Raw genomic sequence first — 23,360 nt, 5'->3', positions numbered from 1 at the left:
ACATCATGGGGTGGTTTGAATCGGAGGGTCTGAATTAGGATAGGCAGTGAGTGGCAATGTAGGATGGAGAAAACCACCGCGGGGTGGTCAGCATAGGGAGGTCAGGAAACATGCAGTGGCAATGTAGGATAGGATTCTGGAAAACATCGCGGGGCAGTGCACATTGTATGGGTGTGTAACATTACATTCACTAGTAGGAGTGAGAAAAACATCACGGGGTGGTGTGAATCGGAGGGTGTGAATTAGGATAGGCAGTGAGTGGCAATGTAGGATGGAGAAAAGCACAGCGGGGTGGTCAGCATGGGGAAGTCAGGAAACATGCAGTGGCAATGTAGGATAGGTTTCTGAAAAACATCGCGGGGTGGTGCGCATTGTATGTGTGTGTAACATTACATTCACAAGTAGGAGTGAGAAAAACGTCACGGCGTGGTGTGAATCGGAGGGTCTGAATTAGGATAGGCAGTGAGTGGCAATGTAGGATGGAGAAAAGCACCGCGGGGTGGTGAGCATGGGGAGGTCAGGAAACTTGCAGTGGCAATGTAGGATAGGTTTCTGAAAAACATCGCGGGGTGGTGCGCATTGTATGGGTGTGTAACATTAAATTCACTAGTAGGAGTGAGAAAAACATCACGGGGTGGTGTGAATCGGATGGGCTGAATTAGGATAGGCAGTGAGTGGCAATGTAGGATGGAGAAAAGCACCGCGGGCTGGTCAGCATGGGGAGGTCAGGAAACATGCAGTGGCAATGTGGGATAAGTTTCTGAAAAACATCACAGGGTGGTGCGCATTGTATGGGTGTGTAACATTACATTCACTAGTAGGAGTGAGAAAAACATCACGAGGTGGTGTGAATCGGAGGGTCTGAATTAGGATAGGCAGTGAGTGGCAATGTAGGATGGAGAAAAGCACCGCGGGGTGGTCAGCATGGGGAGGTCAGGAAACATGCAGTGGCAATGTAGGATACGTTTCTGAAAAACATCGTGGGGTGGTGCGCATTGTATGGGTGTGTAACATTACATTCACTAGTAGGAGTGAGAAAAACATCACGGGGTGGTGTGAATCGGAGGGTCTGAATTAGGATAGGCAGTGAGTGGCAATGTAGGATGGAGAAAAGCACCGCCGGGTGGTCAGCATGGGTAGGTCTGGAAACATGCAGTGGCAATGAAGGATAGGTTTCTGAAAAACATCGCGGTGTGGTGCGCATTGTATGGGTGTGTAACATTACATTCACTAGTAGGAGTGAGAAAAACATCACCGGGTGGTGTGAATCGGAGGGTCTGAATTAGGATAGGCAGTGAGTGGCAATGTAGGATGGAGAAAAGCACCGCGGGGTGGTCAGCATGCGGAGGTCAGGAAAAACGCAGTGGTAATGTAGGATAGGTTTTTGAAAAACATCGCGGGGTGGCGCGCATTGTATGGGTGTGTAACATTACATTCACTAGTAGGAGTGAGAAAAACATCACGGGGTGGTTTGAATCGGAGGGTCTGAATTAGGATAGGCAGTGAGTGGCAATGTAGGATGGAGAAAACCACCGCGGGGTGGTCAGCATAGGGAGGTCAGGAAACATGCAGTGGCAATGTAGGATAGGATTCTGGAAAACATCGCGGGGCAGTGCACATTGTATGGGTGTGTAACATTACATTCACTAGTAGGAGTGAGAAAAACATCACGGGGTGGTGTGAATCGGAGGGTGTGAATTAGGATAGGCAGTGAGTGGCAATGTAGGATGGAGAAAAGCACAGCGGGGTGGTCAGCATGGGGAAGTCAGGAAACATGCAGTGGCAATGTAGGATAGGTTTCTGAAAAACATCGCGGGGTGGTGCGCATTGTATGTGTGTGTAACATTACATTCACAAGTAGGAGTGAGAAAAACGTCACGGCGTGGTGTGAATCGGAGGGTCTGAATTAGGATAGGCAGTGAGTGGCAATGTAGGATGGAGAAAAGCACCGCGGGGTGGTCAGCATGGGGAGGTCAGGAAAAACGCAGTGGCAATGTAGGATAGGTTTCTGAAAAACATCGCGGGGTGGCGCGCATTGTATGGTTGTGTAACATTACATTCACTAGTAGGAGTGAGAAAAACATCACGGGGTGGTGTGAAACAGAGGGTCTGAATAAGGATAGGCAGTGAGTGGCAATGTAGGATGGAGAAAACCACCGCGGGTTGGTCAGCATAGGGAGGTCAGGAAACATGCAGTGGCAATGTAGGATAGGATTCTGGAAAACATCGCGGAGCAGTGCACATTGTATGGGTGTGTAACATTACATTCACTAGTAGGAGTGAGAAAAACATCACGGGGTGGTGTGAATCGGAGGGTGTGAATTAGGATAGGCAGTGAGTGGCAATGTAGGATGGAGAAAAGCACCGTGGGGTGGTCAGCATGGGGAGGTCAGGAAACTTGCAGTGGCAATGTAGGATAGGTTTCTGAAAAACATCGCGGGGTGGTGCGCATTGTATGGGTGTGTAACATTAAATTCACTAGTAGGAGTGAGAAAAACATCACGGGGTGGTGTGAATCGGATGGGCTGAATTAGGATAGGCACTGAGTGGCAATGTAGGATGGAGAAAAGCACCGCGGGCTGGTCAGCATGGGGAGGTCAGGAAACATGCAGTGGCAATGTGGGATAAGTTTCTGAAAAACATCACAGGGTGGTGCGCATTGTATGGGTGTGTAACATTACATTCACTAGTAGGAGTGAGAAAAACATCACGGGGTGGTGTGAATCGGAGGGTCTGAATTAGGATAGGCAGTGAGTGGCAATGTAGGATGGAGAAAAGCACCGCGGGGTGGTCAGCATGGGGAGGTCAGGAAACATGCAGTGGCAATGTAGGATAGGTTTCTGAAAAACATCGCGGGGTGGTGCGCATTGTATGGGTGTGTAACATTACATTCACTTGTAGGAGTGAGAAAAACATCACGGGGTGGTGTGAATCAGAGGGTCTGAATTAGGATAGGCAGTGAGTGGCAATGTAGGATGGAGAAAAGCACCGCGGAGTGGTCAGAATGGGGCGGTCAGGAAACATGCAGTGGAAAAGTAGGATAGGTTTCTGAAAAACATCGCGAGGTGGTGCGCATTGTATGGGTGTGTAACACTACATTCACTAGTAGGAGTGAGAAAAACATCACGGGGTGGTGTGAATCGGAGGGTCTGAATTAGGATAGGCAGTGAGTGGCCATGTAGGATGGAGAAAAGCACCGCGGGGTGGTCAGCATGGGGAGGTCAGGAAACATGCAGTGGCAATGTAGGATAGGTTTCTGAAAAACATTGCGGGGTGTTGCGCATTGTATGGGTGTGTAACATTACATTCACTAGTAGGAGTGACAAAAACATCACGGGGTGGTGTGAATCGTAGGGTCTGAATTAGGATAGGCAGTGAGTGGCAATGTAGGATGGAGAAAAGCACTGCGGGGTGGTCAGCATGTGGAGGTCAGGAAACATGCAGTGGCAATGTAGGATAGGTTTCTGAAAAACATCGCGGGGTGGTGCGCATTGTATGGGTGTGTAACATTACATTCACTAGTAGGAGTGAGAAAAACATCACGGGGTGGTGGGAATCGGAGGGTCTGAATTAGTATAGGCAGTGAGTGGCAATGTAGTATGGAGAAAAGCACCGCGGTTTGGTCAGCATGGGGAGGTCAGGAAACATGCAGTGGCAATGTAGGATAGGTTTCTGAAAAACATCGCGGGGTGTTGCGCATTGTATGGGTGTGTAACATTACATTCACTAGTAGGAGTGAGAAAAACGGCATGGGGTGGTGTGAATCGGAGGGTCTGATTTAGGATACCCAGTGAGTGGCAATGTAGGATGGAGAAAAGCACCGCGGTTTGGTCAGCATGGGGAGGTCAGGAAACATGCAGTGGCAATGTAGGATAGGTTTCTGAAAAACATCGCGGGCTGGTGCGCATTGTATGGGTGTGTAACATTACATTCACTAGTAGGAGTGAGAAAAACATCACGGGGTGGTGTGAATCAGAGGGTCTGATTTAGGATAGGCAGTGAGTGGCAATGTAGGATGGAGAAAAGCACCGCCGGGTGGTCAGCATGGGGAGGTCTGGAAACATGCAGTGGCAATGTAGGATAGGTTTCTGAAAAACATCGCGGGGTTTGGTCTCAATGAGGATAGGCAGTGAGTGGCAATGTAGGATGGAGAAAAGCACCGCGGGGTGGTCAGCATGGGGAGGTCAGGAAACATGCAGCGGCAATGTAGGATAGGTTTCTGAAAAACATCGCGGGGTGGTGCGCATTGTATGGGTGTGTAACATTACATTCACTAGTAGGATTGAGAAATACGGCACGGGGTGGTGTGAATTGGAGGGTCTGAATTAGGATACGCAGTGAGTGGCAATGTAGGATGGAGAAAAGCACCACGGGGTGGTCAGCTTGGGGAGGTCAGGAAACATGCAGTGGCAATGTAGGATAGGTTTCTGAAAAACATCACGGGGTGGTGCGCATTGTATGGGTGTGTAACATTACATTCACTAGTAGGAGAGAGAAAAACTTCACGGGATGGTGTGAATCGGAGGGTCTGAATTAGGATAGGCAGTGAGTGGCAATGTAGGATGGAGAAAAGCACCGCGGGGTGGTCAGCATGGGGAGGTCAGGAAAAATGCAGTGGCAATGTAGGATAGCTTTCTGAAAAACATCGCGGGGTAGCGCGCATTGTATGGGTGTGTAACATTACATTCACTAGTAGGAGTGAGAAAAACGGCACGGGGTGGTGTGAATCGGAGGGTCTGAATTAGGATACGCACTGAGTGGCAATGTAGGATGGAGAAAAGCACCGCGGGGTGGTCAGCATGGGGAGGTCAGGAAACATGCAGTGGCAATGAAGGATAGGTTTCTGAAAAACATAGCGGGGTGGTGCGCATTGTATGGGTGTGTAACATTACAATCACTAGTAGGAGTGAGAAAAACGTCACGGGGTGGTGTGAATCCGAGGGTCCGAATTAGGATAGGCAGTGAGTGGCAATGTAGGATGGAGAAAAGCACCGCGGGGTGGTCAGCATGGGGACGTCAGGAAACATGCAGTGGCAATGTAGGATAGGTTTCTGAAAAACATCGCGGGGTGTTGCGCATTGTATGGGTGTGTAATATTACATTCACTAGTAGGAGTGAGAAAAACTTCACGGGGTGGTGTGAATCGGAGGGTCTGAATTAGGATAGGCAGTGATTGGCAATGTAGGATGGAGAAAAGCACCACGGGGTGGTCAGCATGGGGAGGTCAGGAAAAATGCAGTGGCAATGTAGGATAGGTTTCTGAAAAACATCGCGGGTAGCGCGCATTGTATGGGTGTGTAACATTACATTCACTAGTAGGAGTGAGAAAAACATCACGGGGTGGTGAGAATCGGAGGGTCTGAATTAGGATATGCAGTGAGTGGCAATGTAGGGTGGAGAAAACCACCGCGGGGTGGTCAGCATGGGGAGGTCAGAAAACATGCAGTGGCAATGTAGGATAGGTTTCTGGATAACATCACGGGGCAGTGCACATTGTATGGGTGTGTAACATTACATTCACTAGTAGGAGTGAGAAAAACATCACGGGGTGGTGTGAATCGGAGGGTGTGAATTAGGATAGGCAGTGAGTGGCAATGTAGGATGGAGAAAAGCACCGCGGGGTGGTCAGCATGGGGAGGTCAGGAAACATGCAGTGGCAATGTAGGATAGGTTTCTGAAAAACATCGCGAGGTGGTGCGCATTGTATGGGTGTGTAACATTACATTCAGTAGTAGGAGTGAGAAAAACATCACGGGGTGGTGTGAATCGGAGGGTCTGAATTAGTATAGGCAGTGAGTGGCAATGTAGAATGGAGAAAAGCACCACGGGGTGGTCAGCATGGGGAAGTCAGGAAACATGCAGTGGCAATGTAGGATAGGTTTCTGAAAAACATCGCGGGGTGGTGCGCATTGTATGGGTGTGTAACATTACATTCACTAGTAGGAGTGAGAAAAACATCACGGGGTGGTGTGAATCAGAGGGTCTGAATTAGGATAGGCAGTGAGTGGCAATGTAGGATGGAGAAAAGCACCGCGGGGTGGTCAGCATGGGGAGGTCAGGAAACATGCATTGGCAATGTAGGATAGGTTTCTGAAAAACATCGCGGGGTGGTGCGCATTGTATGGGTGTGTAACATTACATTCACTAGTAGGAGTGAGAAAAACATCACGAGGTGGTGTGAATCGGAGGGTCTGAATTAGGATAGGCAGTGAGTGGCAATGTAGGATGGAGAAAAGCACCGCGGGGTGGTCAGCATGGGGAGGTCAGGAAACATGCAGTGGCAATGTAGGATAGGTTTCTGAAAAACATCGTGGGGTGGTGCGCATTGTATGGGTGTGTAACATTACATTCACTAGTAGGAGTGAGAAAAACATCACGGGGTGGTGTGAATCGGAGGGTCTGAATTAGGATAGGCAGTGAGTGGCAATGTAGGATGGAGAAAAGCACCGCCGGGTGGTCAGCATGGGTAGGTCTGGAAACATGCAGTGGCAATGAAGGATAGGTTTCTGAAAAACATCGCGGTGTGGTGCGCATTGTATGGGTGTGTAACATTACATTCACTAGTAGGAGTGAGAAAAACATCACGGGGTGGTGTGAATCGGAGGGTCTGAATTAGGATAGGCAGTGAGTGGCAATGTAGGATGGAGAAAAGCACTGCGGGGTGGTCAGCATGGGGAGGTCAGGAAACATGCAGTGGCAATGTAGGATAGGTTTCTGAAAAACATTGCGGGGTGTTGCGCATTGTATGGGTGTGTAACATTACATTCACTAGTAGGAGTGACAAAAACATCACGGGGTGGTGTGAATCGGAGGGTCTGAATTAGGATAGGCAGTGAGTGGCAATGTAGGATGGAGAAAAGCACTGCGGGGTGGTCAGCATGGGGAGGTCAGGAAACATGCAGTGGCAATGTAGGATAGGTTTCTGAAAAACATCGCGGGGTGGTGCGCATTGTATGGGTGTGTAACATTACATTCACTAGTAGGAGTGAGAAAAACATCACGGGGTGGTGTGAATCGGAGGGTGTGAATTAGGATAGGCAGTGAGTGGAAATGTAGGATGGAGAAAAGCACCGCGGGGTGGTCAGCATGGGGAGGTCAGGAAACATGCAGTGGCAATGTAGGATAGGTTTCTGAAAAACATCGCGGGGTGGTGCGCATTGTATGGGTGTGTAACATTACATTCACTAGTAGGAGTGAGAAAAACATCACGGGGTGGTGGGAATCGGAGGGTCTGAATTAGGATAGGCAGTGAGTGGCAATGTAGTATGGAGAAAAGCACCGCGGTTTGGTCAGCATGGGGAGGTCAGGAAACATGCAGTGGCAATGTAGGATAGGTTTCTGAAAAACATCGCGGGGTGGTGCGCATTGTATGGGTGTGTAATATTACATTCACTAGTAGGAGTGAGAAAAACGGCATGGGGTGGTGTGAATCGGAGGGTCTGATTTAGGATACCCAGTGAGTGGCAATGTAGGATGGAGAAAAGCACCGCGGTTTGGTCAGCATGGGGAGGTCAGGAAACATGCAGTGGCAATGTAGGATAGGTTTCTGAAAAACATCGCGGGGTGGTGCGCATTGTATGGGTGTGTAATATTACATTCACTAGTAGGAGTGAGAAAAACGGCATGGGGTGGTGTGAATCGGAGGGTCTGATTTAGTATACCCAGTGAGTGGCAATGTAGGATGGAGAAAAGCACCGCCGGGTGGTCAGCATGGGGAGGTCTGGAAACATGCAGTGGCAATGTAGGATAGGTTTCTGAAAAACATCGCGGGGTTTGGTCTCAATGAGGATAGGCAGTGAGTGGCAATGTAGGATGGAGGAAAGCACCGCGGGGTGGTCAGCATGGGGAGGTCAGGAAACATGCAGCGGCAATGTAGGATAGGTTTCTGAAAAACATCGCGGGGTGGTGCGCATTGTATGGGTGTGTAACATTACATTCACTAGTAGGATTGAGAAATACGGCACGGGGTGGTGTGAATCGGAGGGTCTGAATTAGGATACGCAGTGAGTGGCAATGTAGGATGGAGAAAAGCACCACGGGGTGGTCAGCTTGGGGAGGTCAGGAAACATGCAGTGGCAATGTAGGATAGGTTTCTGAAAAACATCGCGGGGTGGTGCGCATTGTATGGGTGTGTAACATTACATTCACTAGTAGGAGAGAGAAAAACTTCACGGGATGGTGTGAATCGGAGGGTCTGAATTAGGATAGGCAGTGAGTGGCAATGTAGGATGGAGAAAAGCACCGCGGGGTGGTCAGCATGGGGAGGTCAGGAAAAATGCAGTGGCAATGTAGGATAGCTTTCTGAAAAACATCGCGGGGTAGCGCGCATTGTATGGGTGTGTAACATTACATTCACTAGTAGGAGTGAGAAAAACGGCACGGGGTGGTGTGAATCGGAGGGTCTGAATTAGGATACGCAGTGAGTGGCAATGTAGGATGGAGAAAAGCACCGCGGGGTGGTCAGCATGGGGAGGTCAGGAAACATGCAGTGGCAATGAAGGATAGGTTTCTGAAAAACATCGCGGGGTGGTGCGCATTGTATGGGTGTGTAACATTACATTCACTAGTAGGAGTGAGAAAAACGTCACGGGGTGGTGTGAATCCGAGGGTCCGAAATAGGATAAGCAGTGAGTGGCAATGTAGGATGGAGAAAAGCACCGCGCTGTGGTCAGCATGGGGACGTCAGGAAACATGCAGCGGCAATGTAGGATAGGTTTCTGAAAAACATCGCGGGGTGGTGCGCATTGTATGGGTGTGTAATATTACATTCACTAGTAGGAGTGAGAAAAACTTCACGGGGTGGTGTGAATCGGAGGGTATGAATTAGGATAGGCAGTGATTGGCAATGTAGGATGGAGAAAAGCACCGCGGGGTGGTCAGCATGGGGAGGTCAGGAAAAATGCAGTGGCAATGTAGGATAGGTTTCTGAAAAACATCGCGGGGTGGTGCGCATTGTATGGGTGTGTAACATTACATTCATTGTAGGAGTGAGAAAAACATCACGGGGTGGTGAGAATCGGAGGGTCTGAATTAGGATATGCAGTGAGTGGCAATGTAGGGTGGAGAAAACCACCGCGGGGTGGTCAGCATGGGGAGGTCAGAAAACATGCAGTGGCAATGTAGGATAGGTTTCTGGATAACATCGCGGGGCAGTGCACATTGTATGGGTGTGTAACATTACATTCACTAGTAGGAGTGAGAAAAACATCACGGGGTGGTGTGAATCGGAGGGTGTGAATTAGGATAGGCAGTGAGTGGCAATGTAGGATGGAGAAAAGCACCGCGGGGTGGTCAGCATGGGGAGGTCAGGAAACATTCAGTGGCAATGTAGGATAGGTTTCTGAAAAACATCGCGAGGTGGTGCGCATTGTATGGGTGTGTAACATTACATTCACTAGTAGGAGTGAGAAAAACATCACGGGGTGGTGTGAATCGGAGGGTCTGAATTAGTATAGGCAGTGAGTGGCAATGTAGAATGGAGAAAAGCACCGCGGGGTGGTCAGCATGGGGAAGTCAGGAAACATGCAGTGGCAATGTAGGATAGGTTTCTGAAAAACATCGCGGGGTGGTGCGCATTGTATGGGTGTGTAACATTACATTCACTAGTAGGAGTGAGAAAAATATCACGGGGTGGTGTGAATCAGAGGGTCTGAATTAGGATAGGCAGTGAGTGGCAATGTAGGATGGAGAAAAGCACCGCGGGGTGGTCAGCATGGGGAGGTCAGGAAACATGCATTGGCAATGTAGGATAGGTTTCTGAAAAACATCGCGGGGTGGTGCGCATTGTATGGGTGTGTAACATTACATTCACTAGTAGGAGTGAGAAAAACATCACGGGGTGGTGTGAATCGGAGGGTCTGAATTAGGATAGGCAGTGAGTGGCAATGTAGGATGGAGAAAAGCACCGCCGGGTGGTCAGCATGGGTAGGTCTGGAAACATGCAGTGGCAATGAAGGATAGGTTTCTGAAAAACATCGCGGTGTGGTGCGCATTGTATGGGTGTGTAACATTACATTCACTAGTAGGAGTGAGAAAAACATCACGGGGTGGTGTGAATCAGAGGGTCTGAATTAGGATAGGCAGTGAGTGGCAATGTAGGATGGAGAAAAGCACCGCGGGGTGGTCAGCATGGGGAGGTCAGGAAAAACGCAGTGGCAATGTAGGATAGGTTTTTGAAAAACATCGCGGGGTGGCGCGCATTGTATGGGTGTGTAACATTACATTCACTAGTAGGAGTGAGAAAAACATCACGGGGTGATGTGAATCGGAGGGTCTGAATTAGGATAGGCAATGAGTGGCATGTAGGATGGAGAAAACCACCGCGGGGTGGTCAGCATAGGGAGGTCAGGAAGCATGCAGTGGCAATGTAGGATAGGATTCTGGAAAACATCGCGGGGCAGTGCACATTGTATGGCTGTGTAACATTACATTCACTAGTAGGAGTGAGAAAAACATCACGGGGTGGTGTGAATCGGAGGGTGTGAATTAGGATAGGCAGTGAGTGGCAATGTAGGATGGAGAAAAGCACCGCGGGGTGGTCAGCATGAGGAAGTCAGGAAACATGCAGTGGCAATGTAGGATAGGTTTCTGAAAAACATCGCAGTGTGGTGCACATTGTATGTGTGTGTAACATTACATTCACTAGTAGGAGTGAGAAAAACGTCACGGCGTGGTGTGAATCGGAGGGTCTGAATTAGGATAGGCAGTGAGTGGCAATGTAGGATGGAGAAAAGCACCGCGGGGTGGTCATCATGGGGAGGTCAGGAAAAACGCAGTGGCAATGTAGGATAGGATTCTGGAAAACATCGCGGAGCAGTGCACATTGTATGGGTGTGTAACATTACATTCACTAGTAGGAGTGAGAAAAACATCACGGGGTGGTGTGAATCGGAGGGTGTGAATTAGGATAGGCAGTGAGTGGCAATGTAGGATGGAGAAAAGCACCGCGGGGTGGTCAGCATGGGGAGGTCAGGAAACTTGCAGTGGCAATGTAGGATAGGTTTCTGAAAAACATCGCGGGGTGGTGCGCATTGTATGGGTGTGTAACATTACATTCACTAGTAGGAGTGAGAAAAACATCACGGGGTGGTTTGAATCGGTTGGGCTGAATTAGGATAGGCAGTGAGTGGCAATGTAGGATGGAGAAAAGCACCGCGGGATGGTCAGCATGGGGAGGTCAGGAAACATGCAGTGGCAATGTGGGATAAGTTTCTGAAAAACATCACAGGGTGGTGCGCATTGTATGGGTGTGTAACATTACATTCACTAGTAGGAGTGAGAAAAACATCACGGGGTGGTGTGAATCGGAGGGTCTGAATTAGGATAGGCAGTGAGTGGCAATGTAGGATGGAGAAAAGCACCGCGGGGTGGTCAGCATGGGGAGGTCAGGAAACATGCAGTGGCAATGTAGGATAGGTTTCTGAAAAACATCGCGGGGTGGTGCGCATTGTATGGGTGTGTAACATTACATTCACTAGTAGGAGTGAGAAAAACATCACGGGGTGGTGTGAATCGGTTGGGCTGAATTAGGATAGGCAGTGAGTGGCAATGTAGGATGGAGAAAAGCACCGCGGGATGGTCAGCATGGGGAGGTCAGGAAACATGCAGTGGCAATGTGGGATAAGTTTCTGAAAAACATCACAGGGTGGTGCGCATTGTATGGGTGTGTAACATTACATTCACTAGTAGGAGTGAGAAAAACATCACGGGGTGGTGTGAATCGGAGGGTCTGAATTAGGATAGGCAGTGAGTGGCAATGTAGGATGGAGAAAAGCACCGCGGGGTGGTCAGCATGGGGAGGTCAGGAAACATGCAGTGGCAATGTAGGATAGGTTTCTGAAAAACATCGCGGGGTGGTGCGCATTGTATGGGTGTGTAACATTACATTCACTTGTAGGAGTGAGAAAAACATCACGGGGTGGTGTGAATCAGAGGGTCTGAATTAGGATAGGCAGTGAGTGGCAATGTAGGATGGAGAAAAGCACCGCGGAGTGGTCAGAATGGGGCCGTCAGGAAACATGCAGTGGAAAAGTAGGATAGGTTTCTGAAAAACATCGCGAGGTGGTGCGCATTGTATGGGTGTGTAACACTACATTCACTAGTAGGAGTGAGAAAAACATCACGGGGTGGTGTGAATTGGAGGGTCTGAATTAGGATAGGCAGTGAGGGCCATGTAGGATGGAGAAAAGCACCGCGGGGTGGTCAGCATGGGGAGGTCAGGAAACATGCAGTGGCAATGTAGGATAGGTTTCTGAAAAACATTGCGGGGTGTTGCGCATTGTATGGGTGTGTAACATTACATTCACTAGTAGGAGTGACAAAAACATCCGGGGTGGTGTGAATCGGAGGGTCTGAATTAGGACAGGCAGTGAGTGGCAATGTAGGATGGAGAAAAGCACTGCGGGGTGGTCAGCATGGGGAGGTCAGGAAACATGCAGTGGCAATGTAGGATAGGTTTCTGAAAAACATTGCGGGGTGGTGCGCATTGTATGGGTGTGTAACATTACATTCACCAGTAGGAGTGAGAAAAACGGCATGGGGTGGTGTGAATCGGAGGGTCTGATTTAGGATACCCAGTGAGTGGCAATGTAGGATGGAGAAAAGCACCGCGGCGTGGTCAGCATGGGGAGGTCAGGAAACATGCAGTGGCAATGTAGGATAGGTTTTTGAAAAACATCGCGGGGTGGTGCGCATTGTATGGGTGTGTAACATTACATTCACTAGTAGGAGTGAGAAAAACGTCACGGGGTGGTGTGAATCGGAGGGACTGAATTAGGATAGGCAGTGAATGGCAATGTAGGATGGAGAAAAGCACCGCGGGGTGGTCAGCATGGGGAGGTCAGGAAACATGCAGTGGCAATGTAGGATAGGTTTCTGAAAAACATCGCGGGGTGGTGCGCATTGTATGGGTGTGTAACATTACATTCACTAGTAGGAGTGAGAAAAACATCACGGGGTGGTGTGAATCGGAGGGTGTGAATTAGGATAGGCAGTGAGTGGCAATGTAGGATGGAGAAAAGCACCGCGGGGTGGTCAGCAAGGGGAGGTCAGGAAACATGCAGTGGCAATGTAGGATAGGTTTCTGAAAAACATCGCGGGCTGGTGCGCATTGTATGGGTGTGTAACATTACATTCACTAGTAGGAGTGAGAAAAACATCACGGGGTGGTGTGAATCAGAGGGTCTGATTTAGGATAGGCAGTGAGTGGCAATGTAGGATGGAGAAAAGCACCGCCGGGTGGTCAGCATGGGGAGGTCTGGAAACATGCAGTGGCAATGTAGGATAGGTTTCTGAAAAACATCGCGGGCTGGTGCGCATTGTATGGGTGTGTAACATTACATTCACTAGTAGGAGTGAGAAAAACATCACGGGGTGGTGTGAATCAGAGGGTCTGAATTAGGATAGGCAGTGAGTGGCAATGTAGGATGGAGAAAACCACCGCGGGTTGGTCAGCATGGGGAGGTCAGGAAACATGCAGTGGCAATGTAGGATAGGTTTCTGAAAAACATTGCGGGGTGTTGCGCATTGTATGGGTGTGTAACATTACATTCACTAGTAGGAGTGACAAAAACATCACGGGGTGGTGTGAATCGGAGGGTCTGAATTAGGATAGGCAGTGAGTGGCAATGTAGGATGGAGAAAAGCACTGCGGGGTGGTCAGCATGGGGAGGTCAGGAAACATGCAGTGGCAATGTAGGATAGGTTTCTGAAAAACATCGCGGGGTGGTGCACATTGTATGGGTGTGTAACATTACATTCACTAGTAGGAGTGAGAAAAACATCACGGGGTGTTGTGAATCGGAGGGTGTGAATTAGGATAGGCAGTGAGTGGCAATGTATGATGGAGAAAAGCAACGCGGGGTGGTCAGCATGGGGAGGTCAGGAAACATGCAGTGGCAATGTAGGATAGGTTTCTGAAAAACATCGCGGGGTGGTGCGCATTGTATGGGTGTGTAACATTACATTCACTAGTAGGAGTGAGAAAAACATCACGGGGTGGTGGGAATCAGAGGGTCTGAATTAGGATAGGCAGTGAGTGGCAATGTAGGATGGAGAAAAGCACCGCGGTTTGGTCAGCATGGGGAGGTCAGGAAACATGCAGTGGCAATGTAGGATAGGTTTCTGAAAAACATTGCGGGGTGGTGCGCATTGTATGGGTGTGTAACATTACATTCACCAGTAGGAGTGTGAAAAACGGCATGGGGTGGTGTGAATCGGAGGGTCTGATTTAGGATACCCAGTGAGTGGCAATGTAGGATGGAGAAAAGCACCGCGGCGTGGTCAGCATGGGGAGGTCAGGAAACATGCAGTGGCAATGTAGGATAGGTTTTTGAAAAACATCGCGGGGTGGTGCGCATTGTATGGGTGTGTAACATTACATTCACTAGTAGGAGTGAGAAAAACGTCACGGGGTGGTGTGAATCGGAGGGACTGAATTAGGATAGGCAGTGAATGGCAATGTAGGATGGAGAAAAGCACCGCGGGGTGGTCAGCATGGGGAGGTCAGGAAACATGCAGTGGCAATGTAGGATAGGTTTCTGAAAAACATCGCGGGATGGTGCGCATTGTATGGGTGTGTAACATTACATTCACTAGTAGGAGTGAGAAAAACATCACGGGGTGGTGTGAATCGGAGGGTCTGAATTAGGATAGGCAGTGAGTGGCAATGTAGGATGGAGAAAAGCACCGCGGGGAGGTCAGCAAGGGGAGGTCAGGAAACATGCAGTGGCAATGTAGGATAGGTTTCTGAAAAACATCGCGGGCTGGTGCGCATTGTATGGGTGTGTAACATTACATTCACTAGTAGGAGTGAGAAAAACATCACGGGGTGGTGTGAATCAGAGGGTCTGATTTAGGATAGGCAGTGAGTGGCAATGTAGGATGGAGAAAAGCACCGCCGGGTGGTCAGCATGGGGAGGTCTGGAAACATGCAGTGGCAATGTAGGATAGGTTTCTGAAAAACATCGCGGGGTTTGGTCTCAATGAGGATAGGCAGTGAGTGGCAATGTAGGATGGAGAAAAGCACCGCGGGGTGCTCAGCATGGGGAGGTCAGGAAACATGCAGCGGCAATGTAGGATAGGTTTCTGAAAAACATCGCGGGGTGGTGCGCATTGTATGGGTGTGTAACATTACATTCACTAGTAGGAGTGAGAAATACGGCACGGGGTGGTGTGAATCGGAGGGTCTGAATTAGGATACGCAGTGAGTGGCAATGTAGGATGGAGAAAAGCACCACGGGGTGGTCAGCATGGGGAGGTCAGGAAACATGCAGTGGCAATGTAGGATAGGGTTCTGAAAAACATCGCGGGGTGGTGCGCATTGTATGGGTGTGTAACATTACATTCACTAGTAGGAGAGAGAAAAACTTCACCGGATGGTGTGCATCGGAGGGTCTGAATTAGGATAGGCAGTGAGTGGCAATGTAGGATGGAGAAAAGCACCGCGGGGTGGTCAGCTTGGGGAGGTCAGGAAAAATGCAGTGGCAATGTAGGATAGGTTTCTGAAAAACATCGCGGGGTAGCGCGCATTGTATGGGTGTGTAACATTACATTCACTAGTAGGAGTGAGAAAAACATCACGGGGTGGTATGAATTCGAGGGTCTGAATTAGGATATGCAGTGAGTGGCAATGTAGGATGGAGAAAACCACCGCGGGGTGGTCAGCATGGGGAGGTCAGGAAACATGCAGTGGCAATGTAGGATAGGTTTCTGGAAAACATCGCGGGTAGTGCACATTGTATGGGTGTGTAACATTACATTCACTAGTAGGAGTGAGAAAAACATCACGGGGTGGTGTGAATCGGAGGGTGTGAATTAGGATAGGCAGTGAGTGGCAATGTAGGATGGAGAAAAGCACCGCGGGGTGGTCAGCATGGGGAGGTCAGGAAACATGCAGTGGCAATGTAGGATAGGTTTCTGAAAAACATCGCGGGGTGGTGCGCATTGTATGGGTGTGTAACATTTCATTCACTAGTAGGAGTGAGAAAAACATCACGGGGTGGTGTGAATCGGAGGGTCTGAATTAGGATAGGCAGTGAGTGGCAATGTAGGATGGAGAAAAGCACCGCGGGGTTGTCAGCATGGGGAGGTCATTAAACATGCAGTGGCAATGTAGGATAGGTTTCTGAAAAACATCGCGGGGTGGTGCGCATGGTATGGGTGTGTAACATTACATTCACTAGTAGGAGTGAGAAAAACATCACGGGGTGGTGTGAATCGGAGGGTCTGAATTAGGATAGGCAGTGAGTGGCAATGTAGGATGGAGAAAAGCACCGCGGAGTGGTCAGCATGGGGCGGTCAGGAAACATGCAGTGGCAATGTAGGATAGGTTTCTGAAAAACATCGCGAGGTGGTGCGCATTGTATGGGTGTGTAACATTACATTCACTAGTAGGAGTGAGAAAAACATCACGGGGTGGTGTGAATCGGAGGGTCTGAATTAGGATAGGCAGTGAGTGGCAATGTAGGATGGAGAAAAGCACCGCGGGGTGGTCAGCATGGGGAGGTCAGGAAACATGCAGCGGCAATGTAGGATAGGTTTCTGAAAAACATCGCGGGGTGGTGCGCATTGTATGGGTGTGTAACATTACATTCACTAGTAGGAGTGAGAAAAACGGCACGGGGTGGTGTGAATCGGAGGGTCTGAATTAGGATACGCAGTGAGTGGCAATGTAGGATGGAGAAAAGCACCGCGGGGTGGTCAGCATGGGCAGGTCAGGAAACATGCAGTGGCAATGAAGGATAGGTTTCTGAAAAACATCGCGGGGTGGTGCGCATTGTATGGTTGTGTAACATTACATTCACTAGTAGGAGTGAGAAAAACGTCACGGGGTGGTGTGAATCCGAGGGTCTGAATTAGGATAGGCAGTGAGTGGCAATGTAGGATGGAGAAAACCACCGCGGGGTGGTCAGCATGGGGAGGTCAGAAAACATGCAGTGGCAATGTAGGATAGGTTTCTGGATAACATCGCGGGGCAGTGCACATTGTTTGGGTGTGTAACATTACATTCACTAGTAGGAGTGAGAAAAACATCATGGGGTGGTGTGAATCGGAGGGTCTGAATTAGGATAGGCAGTGAGTGGCAATGTAGGATGGAGAAAAGCACCGCGGGGTTGTCAGCATGGGGAGGTCATTAAACATGCAGTGGCAATGTAGGATAGGTTTCTGAAAAACATCGCGGGGTGGTGCGCATGGTATGGGTGTGTAACATTACATTCACTAGTAGGAGTGAGAAAAACATCACGGGGTGGTGTGAATCGGAGGGTCTGAATTAGGATAGGCAGTGAGTGGCAATGTAGGATGGAGAAAAGCACCGCGGGGAGGTCAGCAAGGGGAGGTCAGGAAACATGCAGTGGCAATGTAGGATAGGTTTCTGAAAAACATCGCGGGCTGGTGCGCATTGTATGGGTGTGTAACATTACATTCACTAGTAGGAGTGAGAAAAACATCACGGGGTGGTGTGAATCAGAGGGTCTGATTTAGGATAGGCAGTGAGTGGCAATGTAGGATGGAGAAAAGCACCGCCGGGTGGTCAGCATGGGGAGGTCTGGAAACATGCAGTGGCAATGTAGGATAGGTTTCTGAAAAACATCGCGGGGTTTGGTCTCAATGAGGATAGGCAGTGAGTGGCAATGTAGGATGGAGAAAAGCACCGCGGGGTGGTCAGCATGGGGAGGTCAGGAAACATGCAGCGGCAATGTAGGATAGGTTTCTGAAAAACATCGCGGGGTGGTGCGCATTGTATGGGTGTGTAACATTACATTCACTAGTAGGAGTGAGAAATACGGCACGGGGTGGTGTGAATCGGAGGGTCTGAATTAGGATACGCAGTGAGTGGCAATGTAGGATGGAGAAAAGCACCACGGGGTGGTCAGCATGGGGAGGTCAGGAAACATGCAGTGGCAATGTAGGATAGGGTTCTGAAAAACATCGCGGGGTGGTGCGCATTGTATGGGTGTGTAACATTACATTCACTAGTAGGAGAGAGAAAAACTTCACCGGATGGTGTGCATCGGAGGGTCTGAATTAGGATAGGCAGTGAGTGGCAATGTAGGATGGAGAAAAGCACCGCGGGGTGGTCAGCTTGGGGAGGTCAGGAAAAATGCAGTGGCAATGTAGGATAGGTTTCTGAAAAACATCGCGGGGTAGCGCGCATTGTATGGGTGTGTAACATTACATTCACTAGTAGGAGTGAGAAAAACATCACGGGGTGGTGTGAATTGGAGGGTCTGAATTAGGATATGCAGTGAGTGGCAATGTAGGATGGAGAAAACCACCGCGGGGTGGTCAGCATGGGGAGGTCAGGAAACATGCAGTGGCAATGTAGGATAGGTTTCTGGAAAACATCGCGGGTAGTGCACATTGTATGGGTGTGTAACATTACATTCACTAGTAGGAGTGAGAAAAACATCACGGGGTGGTGTGAATCGGAGGGTGTGAATTAGGATAGGCAGTGAGTGGCAATGTAGGATGGAGAAAAGCACCGCGGGGTGGTCAGCATGGGGAGGTCAGGAAACATGCAGTGGCAATGTAGGATAGGTTTCTGAAAAACATCGCGGGGTGGTGCGCATTGTATGGGTGTGTAACATTTCATTCACTAGTAGGAGTGAGAAAAACATCACGGGGTGGTGTGAATCGGAGGGTCTGAATTAGGATAGGCAGTGAGTGGCAATGTAGGATGGAGAAAAGCACCGCGGGGTTGTCAGCATGGGGAGGTCATTAAACATGCAGTGGCAATGTAGGATAGGTTTCTGAAAAACATCGCGGGGTGGTGCGCATGGTATGGGTGTGTAACATTACATTCACTAGTAGGAGTGAGAAAAACATCACGGGGTGGTGTGAATCGGAGGGTCTGAATTAGGATAGGCAGTGAGTGGCAATGTAGGATGGAGAAAAGCACCGCGGAGTGGTCAGCATGGGGCGGTCAGGAAACATGCAGTGGCAATGTAGGATAGGTTTCTGAAAAACATCGCGAGGTGGTGCGCATTGTATGGGTGTGTAACATTACATTCACTAGTAGGAGTGAGAAAAACATCACGGGGTGGTGTGAATCGGAGGGTCTGAATTAGGATAGGCAGTGAGTGGCAATGTAGGATGGAGAAAAGCACCGCGGGGTGGTCAGCATGGGGAGGTCAGGAAACATGCAGCGGCAATGTAGGATAGGTTTCTGAAAAACATCGCGGGGTGGTGCGCATTGTATGGGTGTGTAACATTACATTCACTAGTAGGAGTGAGAAAAACGGCACGGGGTGGTGTGAATCGGAGGGTCTGAATTAGGATACGCAGTGAGTGGCAATGTAGGATGGAGAAAAGCACCGCGGGGTGGTCAGCATGGGCAGGTCAGGAAACATGCAGTGGCAATGAAGGATAGGTTTCTGAAAAACATCGCGGGGTGGTGCGCATTGTATGGTTGTGTAACATTACATTCACTAGTAGGAGTGAGAAAAACGTCACGGGGTGGTGTGAATCCGAGGGTCTGAATTAGGATAGGCAGTGAGTGGCAATGTAGGATGGAGAAAACCACCGCGGGGTGGTCAGCATGGGGAGGTCAGAAAACATGCAGTGGCAATGTAGGATAGGTTTCTGGATAACATCGCGGGGCAGTGCACATTGTTTGGGTGTGTAACATTACATTCACTAGTAGGAGTGAGAAAAACATCATGGGGTGGTGTGAATCGGAGGGTCTGAATTAGGATAGGCAGTGAGTGGCAATGTAGGATGGAGAAAAGCACCGCGGGGTTGTCAGCATGGGGAGGTCATTAAACATGCAGTGGCAATGTAGGATAGGTTTCTGAAAAACATCGCGGGGTGGTGCGCATGGTATGGGTGTGTAACATTACATTCACTAGTAGGAGTGAGAAAAACATCACGGGGTGGTGTGAATCGGAGGGTCTGAATTAGGATAGGCAGTGAGTGGCAATGTAGGATGGAGAAAAGCACCGCGGAGTGGTCAGCATGGGGCGGTCAGGAAACATGCAGTGGCAATGTAGGATAGGTTTCTGAAAAACATCGCGAGGTGGTGCGCATTGTATGGGTGTGTAACATTACATTCACTAGTAGGAGTGAGAAAAACATCACGGGGTGGTGTGAATCGGAGGGTCTGAATTAGGATAGGCAGTGAGTGGCAATGTAGGATGGAGAAAAGCACCGCGGGGTGGTCAGCATGGGGAGGTCAGGAAACATGCAGCGGCAATGTAGGATAGGTTTCTGAAAAACATCGCGGGGTAGTGCGCATTGTATGGGTGTGTAACATTACATTCACTAGTAGGAGTGAGAAAAACGGCACGGGGTGGTGTGAATCGGAGGGTCTGAATTAGGATACGCAGTGAGTGGCAATGTAGGATGGAGAAAAGCACCGCGGGGTGGTCAGCATGGGCAGGTCAGGAAACATGCAGTGGCAATGAAGGATAGGTTTCTGAAAAACATCGCGGGGTGGTGCGCATTGTATGGTTGTGTAACATTACATTCACTAGTAGGAGTGAGAAAAACGTCACGGGGTGGTGTGAATCCGAGGGTCTGAATTAGGATAGGCAGTGAGTGGCAATGTAGGATGGAGAAAACCACCGCGGGGTGGTCAGCATGGGGAGGTCAGAAAACATGCAGTGGCAATGTAGGATAGGTTTCTGGATAACATCGCGGGGCAGTGCACATTGTTTGGGTGTGTAACATTACATTCACTAGTAGGAGTGAGAAAAACATCATGGGGTGGTGTGAATCGGAGGGTGTGAATTAGGATAGGCAGTGAGTGGCAATGTAGGATGGAGAAAAGCACCGCGGGGTGGTCAGCATGGGGAGGTCAGGAAACATGCAGTGGCAATATAGGATAGGTTTCTGAAAAATATCGCGAGGTGGTGCGCATTGTATGGGTGTGTAACATTACATTCACTAGTAGGAGTGAGAAAAACATCACGGGGTGGTGTGAATCGGAGGGTCTGAATTAGAAAAGGCAGTGAGTGGCAATGTAGGATGGAGAAAAGCACCGCGGGGTGGTCAGCATGGGGAAGTCAGGAAACATGCAGTGGCAATGTAGGATAGGTTTCTGAAAAACATCGCGGGGTGGTGCGCATTGTATGGGTGTGTAACATTACATTCACTAGTAGGAGTGAGAAAAACATCACGGCGTGGTGTGAATCAGAGGGTCTGAATTAGGATAGGCAGTGAGTGGCAATGTAGGATGGAGAAAAGCACCGCGGGGTGGTCAGCATGGGGAGGTCAGGAAACATGCATTGGCAATGTAGGATAGGTTTCTTAAAAACATCGCGGGGTGGTGCGCATTGTATGGGTGTGTAATATTACATTCACTAGTAGGAGTGAGAAAAACATCACGGGGTGGTGTGAATCGGAGGGTCTGAATTAGGATAGGCAGTGAGTGGCAATGTAGTATGGAGAAAAGCACCGCGGGGTGGTCAGCATGTGGAGGTCAGGAAACATGCAGTGGCAATGTAGGATAGGTTTCTGAAAAACATCGCGGGGTGGTGCGCATTGTATGGTTGTGTAACATTACATTCACTAGTAGGAGTGAGAAAAACATCACGGGGTGGTGTGGATCGGAGGGTCTGAATTAGGATAAGCAGTGAGTGGCAATGTAGGATGGAGAAAAGCACCGCGGGGTGGTCAGCATGGGGAGGTCAGGAAACATGCAGTGGCAATGTAGGATAGGTTTCTGAAAAACATTGCGGGGTGGTGCGCATTGTATGGGTGTGTAACATTACATTCACCAGTAGGAGTGAGAAAAACGGCATGGGGTGGTGTGAATCGGAGGGTCTGATTTAGGATACCCAGTGAGTGGCAATGTAGGATGGAGAAAAGCACCGCGGCGTGGTCAGCATGGGGAGGTCAGGAAACATGCAGTGGCAATGTAGGATAGGTTTTTGAAAAACATCACGGGGTGGTGCGCATTGTATGGGTGTGTAACATTACATTCACTAGTAGGAGTGAGAAAAACGTCACGGTGTGGTGTGAATCGGAGGGACTGAATTAGGATAGGCAGTGAATGGCAATGTAGGATGGAGAAAAGCACCGCGGAGTGGTCAGCATGGGGCGGTCAGGAAACATGCAGTGGCAATGTAGGATAGGTTTCTGAAAAACATCGCGGGGTTTGGTCTCAATGAGGATAGGCAGTGAGTGGCAATGTAGGATGGAGGAAAGCACCGCGGGGTGGTCAGCATGGGGAGGTCAGGAAACATGCAGCGGCAATGTAGGATAGGTTTCTGAAAAACATCGCGGGGTGGTGCGCATTGTATGGGTGTGTAACATTACATTCACTAGTAGGATTGAGAAATACGGCACGGGGTGGTGTGAATCGGAGGGTCTGAATTAGGATACGCAGTGAGTGGCAATGTAGGATGGAGAAAAGCACCACGGGGTGGTCAGCTTGGGGAGGTCAGGAAACATGCAGTGGCAATGTAGGATAGGTTTCTGAAAAACATCGCGTGGTGGTGCGCATTGTATGGGTGTGTAACATTACATTCACTAGTAGGAGAGAGAAAAACTTCACGGGATGGTGTGAATCGGAGGGTCTGAATTAGGATAGGCAGTGAGTGGCAATGTAGGATGGAGAAAAGCACCGCGGGGTGGTCAGCATGGGGAGGTCAGGAAAAATGCAGTGGCAATGTAGGATAGCTTTCTGAAAAACATCGCGGGGTAGCGCGCATTGTATGGGTGTGTAACATTACATTCACTAGTAGGAGTGAGAAAAACGGCACGGGGTGGTGTGAATCGGAGGGTCTGAATTAGGATACGCAGTGAGTGGCAATGTAGGATGGAGAAAAGCACCGCGGGGTGGTCAGCATGGGGAGGTCAGGAAACATGCAGTGGCAATGAAGGATAGGTTTCTGAAAAACATCGCGGGGTGGTGCGCATTGTATGGGTGTGTAACATTACATTCACTAGTAGGAGTGAGAAAAACGTCACGGGGTGGTGTGAATCCGAGGGTCCGAAATAGGATAAGCAGTGAGTGGCAATGTAGGATGGAGAAAAGCACCGCGCTGTGGTCAGCATGGGGACGTCAGGAAACATGCAGCGGCAATGTAGGATAGGTTTCTGAAAAACATCGCGGGGTGGTGCGCATTGTATGGGTGTGTAATATTACATTCACTAGTAGGAGTGAGAAAAACTTCACGGGGTGGTGTGAATCGGAGGGTATGAATTAGGATAGGCAGTGATTGGCAATGTAGGATGGAGAAAAGCACCGCGGGGTGGTCAGCATGGGGAGGTCAGGAAAAATGCAGTGGCAATGTAGGATAGGTTTCTGAAAAACATCGCGGGTAGCGCGCATTGTATGGGTGTGTAACATTACATTCATTGTAGGAGTGAGAAAAACATCACGGGGTGGTGAGAATCGGAGGGTCTGAATTAGGATA

Source organism: Cavia porcellus, unplaced genomic scaffold, assembly GCF_034190915.1.
Source record: "Cavia porcellus strain 051 isolate PalLab524CR breed Dunkin Hartley unplaced genomic scaffold, mCavPor4.1 scaffold_37, whole genome shotgun sequence".
Lineage (NCBI taxonomy): Eukaryota > Metazoa > Chordata > Mammalia > Rodentia > Caviidae > Cavia > Cavia porcellus.
The sequence above is the reverse complement of the archived record's forward strand: the minus strand, read 5'-3'. Positions refer to the sequence as shown.